Here is a 9,249-nt window from a genome sequence, read left to right on the forward strand (position 1 = left end):
CTGTCACATATATTTCTGGCTATTATATCTGAGGGATTAACCCTGTTTTATTTATTTAAGTTAGTGATATTTTTCTACTGGTTAATTGAAAATAAAATTTTAATTTCATTTGGTATTTTGGACATAGAGTCTAAATTATTTTCAAAAACATGTAGATATGACTGTGGGGCAGTTGTGAGAACAGAGCATAATCTTGTAATATAAATTAGCAGTGTTGTATAATGCCAAAACATTGTTTCATGAAGCTATTTCAGCGCAAACAAAAGTTAAACATAGCCTCCTTGTGGATAACATGTGAATAGCTGGTTCTGGCTTTTATTGAACATGAGGCAGAGAGGGAATTGGGGGTGGGAAAACAAGTGAAGTAGGCAGGTGGTAAACTATTTTTTTAATGTACAAATTTCCATGGCATCTACTCTTATTTGTTTTCACTGACTGTAAATGAAAAATCTGAATTGTCTTCTTCTTGTCAGAAGTCTCATGGAGAATGCACATGATCAGTCCTTCATTAAGAAAGAAAATAAAGATACTAAAAAGTTGCCTCATGCAATGAAGCAGAGAAAAGTTAAATTACAACAGTAATGAAGCCAGGTGATTAACAGAAATGAACACATTTTCATAACAAATAAAAGAAGCTGAGAAGTGAAAACTCTTGGTGTGTATTCCTACTGTGGTATATTTAGTTGATTCCAGGCTGTTCCTTGTTGTGGATGCAGCAATTTTCAATAGTGAATTTACAAATGAATTTCTCCAGTATAAAGCCGAACAGCTCATTAACTTTAATTCTTTTTCTTTTAACTTGAATGCAAGACCTTGTGTTTTATTCCCGTAAAACTGTGACAAAGCAATGCCAAATCCTAAAAAACAACTGCCAACAGATATAGCACCAAGCTAGATAGATATTTCTAACTGCTTCCATTCTTTTTTTGTTTGTTTGTTTTTTGACAGACAGAGTTAGACAGTGAGAGAGAGAGAGACAGAGAGAAAGGTCTTCCTTTCCGTTGGTTCGCCCCCCACCCCCAAATGGCCGCTATGGCCTGTGCGATGCGGCTGGAGTGCCGATCTGAAGCCAGGAACCAGATGTTTCTCCTGCTCTCCGATGCGTGTGCAGGGCCCAAACACTTGAGCCATCCTCCACTGCCTCCCCAGGGCCACAGCAGAGAGCTGGACTAGAAGAGGAGCAACTGGGACAGAACCGACGCCCCAAATGAGACTAGAACCCAGGGTGCCAGCGCCGCAGGTGGAGGATTAACCAATTGAGCTGCGGCGCCGGCCTTGATTCCATTCTTGAGTCATCAAGCATATAGGTGTATGAAATGGCAGCTAGCCACCATGCCAAAATGGACTTATTTCCAAATGGAGGGTCTCTAGCTTCCTCTGTTGTCTCTATTGATAAGATGATGATGTGTGCACTCTATTTTGTTGGTCTTTTTTCCTGTGACAAAAAAAAAAAAAAAAAAGAAATGTACTAATGAAGACAAGGAATGGCCTAGTGTTGTCATGATTGGCTCCATTAATGCTAAGGGAGATGTTCTTCTGATTTTATAAAAGATTATTCCCCCAGTATATATTAAAAAAAAAAACAAGAAAATTATAACAGAACCTTTTGTATATGGCATATACCTGTGTTGAAAAAAAAATTGTGAATGAAAAGGTCAGGATTCCCGTCGGACTCTGCATTACATACCCACAAAGTTTGCAATGATTGGAATGAACTGTGTGCTCACTAGGCAGAGACAGTGCAAAGTAGAGAAGGCTGCATTTGGACACATGCAAGCTCTCACAATGGCAGCATTCGAGAGGTTTTAATAACTATTAACTGTATGACTGGTTTAATTCTGTAATTAATACACAGTTATTCTTAAGTGTTGAAAATTAACTGAAATGTGATCCCTGTTAAACATAAGAGTGGGAATAAGAGGGGGAAGAGATGTATAATTTAGGACATGCTCAAGCTGACTTGCCCCAAATGGTAGAGTTAGAAACATACCAGGGGATTCCAATTCAATCCCATCAAGCTGGCATGTACCAATGCCATCTCACTATTCCAAGTGATCAATTTCAGTTCACAGTTGATCATAATGAAAGGACTAAGAGTCAAAGGGAGCACATAAACAAGTCTAGTACCTGCTAACACTAACCGATAGAATAAATAAAGGGGAGAGTGATCCAACATGGGAAGTGAGATACTCAGCAGACTCATAGAATGGCAGATGTCCTAAATAGCACTCTGGCCTCAGAATCAGCCCTAAAGGCATTCGGATCTGGCTGAAAAGCCCGTGAGAGTATTCCAGGCATGGAAAGCCAAGACACTCTGGCAAAAGATCTCTGTGAGTGAGATCCCAGAGGAAAGAACAGGCGTTCAAAGAAGGAGGTACCTTTCTCTGAAGGGAGGAGAGAACCTCCACTTTGACTATGACCTTGTCTAAACAAGATAAGAGTCGGAGAACTCAGAGGGCTTCCATAGCCTTGGCAACTCATGACTGGAGCATAGGGAGATTACTGATGCCATAGACAGGAGTGTCAATTGGTAAAGTCAACAACAGGAGTCACTGTGCACTTACTCCTCATGTAGGATCTTTGTCCTTAATGTGCTGTGCATTGAGATTTAATGCTATAACGAGTACTCAAACAATATATTTCACTTTGTGTTTCTATGGGGGTGCAAACTGTTGAAATCTTTACTTAATGCATACTAAACTGATCCTCTGAAAAAAAAAAAAAAAGAAATTATCAACTCCCAACTTGACTCTCACTGGGATTAAACATGACAATAGGTCTGATCTGATTTCATCATCATTTAAAAAAAATCATCTATTATTTTTCACTTTATGTTTCTGTGTGGGAGCAAACTGTTGAAATCCTTACTTAATATATACTAAGCTGATCTTCTGTATATTAAGATAATCCAAAATGAATCTTGATGTGAATGGAAGGGGAGAGGGAGTGGGAAAGGGGAGGGCTGTGGGTGGGAGGGACAGTATGGGGGGGAAGCCATTGTAATCCATAAATCGTATTTTGGAAATTTATATTCATTAAATAAAAGTTAAAAAAAAAAAACCATTAACTTCGCCGGCGCCGCGGCTCACTAGGCCAATCCTCTGCCTTTTGGCGCCGGCATACCGGGTTCTAGTCCCGGTCAGGGCGCAGGATTCTGTCCCGGTTGCCCCTCTTCCAGGCCAGCTCTCTGCTATGGCCAGGGAATGCAGTGGAGGATGGCCCAAGTGCTTGGGCCCTGCACCCTATGGGAGACCAGGAGAAGTACCTGGCTCCTGCCTTCGGATCTGCGTGGTGCGCTGGCCGCGACGGCCATTGTAGGGTGAACCAAAGGCAAAAGGAAGACCTTTCTCTTTCTCTCTCACTCTCTCACTGTCCACTCTGCCTGTCAAAAAAATAAATAACTATTAACTTCATACTTGGGATTCTCATTTCTTGTCCTTCTTTCTTTTTTATCAGTGGCCCTTTTTCTTTTTTTTCTTTTAGTTACATTTCTTTCAAATGTCTGATGACTGCATTTACAGACAATTTAATTCCTCTTCCAAAACGCATTGAGTCCCAAGTCTCTGAGCATAAATGTTAAATACTGATAAGGAGCTGCTTATGCTGATGTATTTGCAGATATACTGGCCTCGGTTTTATTTCTCATTATACCACTCACTAGTGAGATGAGCCTGACAGGGGTTTCATGAGGTGTTCTTTAATTTAAATATATATGACTTATTTACTTGAAAAGCAGAGTTACAAAGACAGAGAAGGGGGAGAGAGAGAGAGAGAGAGAAACTCTTCCATCCACTGGTTCACTCCCCAAATTACAACAGGTGGGGCTGCTCCAGGTTGTAGCCTGGAACCTAGAGCACTATCTGGGTCTCCTATGTGCACTGCAGGGGTCCAAGGAGTAGGAGTTGAGTAATTTTTTGTTTGTTTCCAGAGGAACATTAGCAGAGAGCTGGCTCTGAAGTGGAGCATCCAGGACTCAAACTGGCATCCATATAGGATGTTAGTGCTGCAGGAGGCAGCTTATCTTGTTGTACATAGCACTAGTCTCCTTAACAATACATATTTTGAACTGACACATACAATTTGTACCATATGGAAAAAGGGGAACTTGTATACATTGGTAATGGGAAAGTAAATTAGTGCAGCCCCTGTGGAAAACAGTATGGAGATTTCTTTAAAAAGTAGAAATAGACTTGTCATATGATCCAACAATCCCACATCTGGGTATATATCAAAAAGTCATGAACAAATTTTATCAAAATAGTCTATATTCTCACTAAACTAGGGTCTTTTTGTTTTTACTTGTTAAACATCTTATTAAATGAAATATTAACTCTTTTTATTATACTGTAAATTTAAAATGTTATCTCAAAACTAAAGAAAAAAGAAGGAAGGAGGATGGGAGGAGAGGGAGGGACGAAGGAAATTCCATTATGTTCTTTTAATTATATTTACAAACTAATTAAAAATTAAAATATTGAACAGGGTGGGACTCTACAAAATTCTGTTTCTGAGGCCAGTATCACTCTGATACCAACACTGAACAAAGACACAACACAAAAAGAAAACTACAGATCTATATCCTTGATGAACAAAGATAAAGAGTTAATAAAATAATAGCAAATCAAATCCTGGACCACATCAGAAAGATCAGACATCAGCCACTATGGAAAACAGTGTGGAGACTTCTCAAAAAACCAGAAATAAACTTGTTATATGATCCAGCAATCCCACTACTGGGTATATACCCGAAAGTCTTGAACACAATGAATCAAAGAGATACCTGCACCACCATGTTTATAGCAGCACTGTTCTCAAAAGCCAAAATTTGGAATCAACCAAGGTGTTTATCATCAGATGAATGGATAAAGAAAATGTAGTATATCAAAAAAAAAAAAGAATATTATTCAGCTATAAAAATGAAATTCTACCACTTGAGCAAAATGGATGCAACTGGAAGACATCTTGTTGAGTGAAATATGCCAGACCCAGAAAGATGAATTCTGCATGTACTCCTTTATATGTGGGAGCTAAAATTAAAAAAAAAGAAATGTTTGTATGTATCAGTATTGCTACAAAAACAGTTTTGTGGCTGATGCCACAGCTCACTAGGCTAATCCTCCACCTGAGGCACCAGCACCCTGGGTTCTAGTTCCGGTTGCTCCTCTTCCAGTCCAGCTCTCTGCTGTGGCTCGGGAAGGCAGTGGAGGATGGCCCAGGTGCTTGGGCCCTTCACCTGCATGGGAGACCAGGAGGAAGCACCTGGCTCCTGGCTTCGGATCAGCGCAGCGTGCCGGCCATTGCAGCCATTTGGGGGGATGATCCAACGGAAGGAAGACCTTTCTCTCTGTGTCTCTCTCTCTCTCACTGTCTAACTCTGCCTGTCAAAAAAAAAACAGTTTTTATAGCTTTGACAAACTGATGATTAAAATGTTATACTACTACATTTTTAATGATCTACAATTACTTTAAAAATTACTGTGTGTGTGAAATGTTCAATTTTACTTTCAATAATTGTTTATAGCTGTGTCTATATTCTCATGAAACTAGGATCTTTTTGCTTTTTACTTGTTAAACTTCTTATTCAGTGAAGTATTAATCCTTTTACTATAATGTAAATTTAAAATGTGTTGTCTCAAAAACTAAAAAAAAAGAGAGAGAAAGAAAGGGAGAAGGAAGGAGAGTGTGAGGGTGTCGGGGAGAAGAGGAGGGAGGGAGGGAAGAATGGAGTATCATTATGTTCTTAGAATGGTATCTGTAAATCACACTATGTAAAAGCTTACTAAAATTTTTTTTAAAAAAATTAAAAATTTCAAAGCAGTAAAATATAGCAATACATTTCCCTAAACTATATAAATCATCTATTGCAGGTTTCTACCTTGGTGTGAACTAATAGTCACACCTAGGACTTTCATCCTTAGCATAATTGGCAGGGAAAGTTTCAGCTCACTACAGCTTAGGCATGTGTGTTGTGGTAGATGAAACTCATCCTGACAAGGAGCCTTAACCTGAAGATTCATCATGCAGGTAACATAATGAATACATTATAATACATTATAATACAATACATTACAATATAATACAATATAATATAATACATTATAATGAATACATTATAATGAATATAATGATTAAATGTTGCAAATTAGAGCAGAAAGGAATGAAATCATTGATGACTTTGGATTTCCAATACCCCTTCCATTTCACAAGAAATTCCTTGGACAGAGCTATCCAGGTGATTTGGAGAGATACTCTGCATTCAGAATTCATTCTTTTTCTCCAGACATCTGTGTCTATTACTGGTAGCAATTAAGATAAATGAGACCTCCTGGAGATTTTCCAGGGTTGAATGAGTGCCCAAATACATCCTCTGCAGAGGAGATTCAGTTAAAGCTAATAGGAAGGCAGGAAATGTGTAATCATTCTCATTTCCACTTTTACAGCAGAACACTGGCCTTACTGGGATAGTGGGACCCGCTCACATGTCTTTTGTTCAATATGACAACATGGGGAATTTCCAAGATATTGATTGCAATTGCACAGCTCATGGAATTTCATGTGGTGATAGATGACTACTAAAATACTTAGTCACATAAACTAATTGAAATCCAGATAAACACAAATAGTTCAAGTGGTGAAACAGTGAAGAATTGACATTGAAGAGTAAAGTAAGGATCGAGAAAGAGAATGAAGAGGCAGATGTTTGGTTCAATAGGTGATGGCTCAGGTGTTTGGGTCCTAGGCAACCATGTGAGAAACGGGTTGAGGTAGAGTTCCTGGCTAGTCTGGCCCAGGCCCAGTTATTGCAGGCATTTGGGAAATGAACCAGCAAAGATCTCTGTTTGTTTATCTCCACCTTTTTTTTTTAACTTTTATTTAATGAATATAAATTTCCAAAGTACGACTTATGGATTACAATGGCTTCCCCCCCCCCATAACGTCCCTCCCACCCGCAACCCTCCCCTTTCCCACTCCCTCTCCCCTTCCATTCACATCAAGATTCATTTTCGATTATCTTTATATACAGAAGATCAGCTTAGTATACGTTAAGTAAGGATTTCAACAGTTTGCTCCCACACAGAAACATAAAGTGAAAAATAATAGATGACTTTTTTTTAAATGATGATGAAATCAGATCAGACCTATTGTCATGTTTAATCCCAGTGAGAGTCAAGTTGGGAGTTGATAATTTCTTCTTTTTTTTTTTTTTCAGAGGATCAGTTTAGTATGCATTAAGTAAAGATTTCAACAGTTTGCACCCCCATAGAAACACAAAGTGAAATATATTGTTTGAGTACTCGTTATAGCATTAAATCTCAATGCACAGCACATTAAGGACAAAGATCCTACATGAGGAGTAAGTGCACAGTGACTCCTGTTGTTGACTTTACCAATTGACACTCCTGTCTATGGCATCAGTAATCTCCCTATGCTCCAGTCATGAGTTGCCAAGGCTATGGAAGCCCTCTGAGTTCTCCGATTCTTATCTTGTTTAGACAAGGTCATAGTCAAAGTGGAGGTTCTCTCCTCCCTTCAGAGAAAGGTACCTCCTTCTTTGAACGCCTGTTCTTTCCTCTGGGATCTCACTCACAGAGATCTTTTGCCAGAGTGTCTTGGCTTTCCATGCCTGGAATACTCCCACGGGCTTTTCAGCCAGATCCGAATGCCTTTAGGGCTGATTATCTCCACCTTTTATAAAAATGAAAATCAAAATTTTCATTAAAAAAAGAGTGAACATAAGACGAGAGTAGATGGATGAAAAAAAATAATGGTCACTTTGATAACAATAATGAGACACAGGAATAGAAACCAACAGTGAGAATGACAGGCAAAGAGAGATTGAGTAAAGAATTGAAACACTTGAATATAATTTTTTAAGGAAAAAAGGCACCAGATAATTATCTAGAGGAGATTGTGAGTACGGGTGTGCAGGTCTGAGATACTGTGAAAGTAATATCAGGAAATGAAAAGAATTTAAGTATTTTAGATCACAAAGTTGAAAGCTCCTGTGGGTTCTGATAAAATCTGTGATGTAGTTGAGACATTTTGCAGCAGAAAATTTTGGCTAAGGTCAAAATTCCACAATGAATACAAGCAACATCCAGGAGGTTTGTGGGTGCTGGAAACAAAGACAAGTAGGAATTGTGCAACTATATTAACTTCAAAGGGGCAGGAGGCTTTGCCAGCTTAGGAGAGTAATGGTGCAAAGAACAAGACTGGCATTGCCATGACTTGAATATTTGTGCCCTTCCCTTCAAATTCATGTTAAAACCGTAACTTTAAAGTGATGGGATTGCAAAGCAGGGCCTTTAAGATATGATAAGGTCGTAAAGGCAAAGCCATCATGATTAGAATTAATGCCCCTATGAAACAGACTCAGCGAGCTAGCTCAACCCTTCCACCACGTAAGAACACAGCTATCAACCAGGAAGTGTGCATTAAACAGACACTAAATATGCCAAAATATTGATGGCATTCCTAGTCTCCAAAACCGTGAGAAATAACTTGTTGCTTATAGGCCAGTACATACTATGAATGCACTTAGGTGAAAATGGCACTCAAAAGTGGGAGTGTTGGCCAGCGCCGCGGCTCAATAGGCTAATCCTCCGCCTACAGCACTGGCACACAGGGTTCTAGTCCCGGTCAGGGCGCGGATTCTGTCCCGGTGGCTCCTCTTCCAGTCCAGCTCTCTGCTGTGGCCCGGGAGTGCAGTGAAGGATGGCCCAAGTCCTTGGGCCCTGCACCCGCATGGGAGACCAGGAAAAGCACCTGGCTCCTGGCTTCAGTCGCGGCGGCCATTGCGGGGGTGAACCAACGGTAAAGGAAGACCTTTCTCTCTGTCTCTCTCTCTCACTGTCCGCTCTGCCTGTCAAAGAAAAAAAAAAGTGAGAGTGTTGATAAAACAAATACCTAAAGATATGGGAGCAGCCTTGGAAATGAGTAATGGATAGAAGTTGCAAGAGTTTTAAGGTGCATGCTAAGTAAGGCCTCCATGGCCTTGAACATCTAAGCGTGACTCTGGTGAGGGCTCAGAAGGAAAGGAAGAAAGCTTTAGAGAAAGCCTCAGGCTTAGAGAATACTTAAGTGGTTGTGATCAGGAATTCTAGATAAAACATGTGTGGCAAGGACATGCTGATGAGATCCCAGGTGGAAATTAGAAACATGTTATTAGACAATGATGGAAAGATCATTCCTGTTACAATGTGGCAAAATCTTAGCTGAATTGTATACATGTGCTATTGTTATGTGGAA

Source organism: Oryctolagus cuniculus, chromosome X (assembly GCF_051225735.1).
Source record: "Oryctolagus cuniculus isolate XC-2025 breed Fujian yellow rabbit chromosome X, ASM5122573v1, whole genome shotgun sequence".
Classification (NCBI taxonomy): Eukaryota; Metazoa; Chordata; class Mammalia; order Lagomorpha; family Leporidae; genus Oryctolagus; species Oryctolagus cuniculus.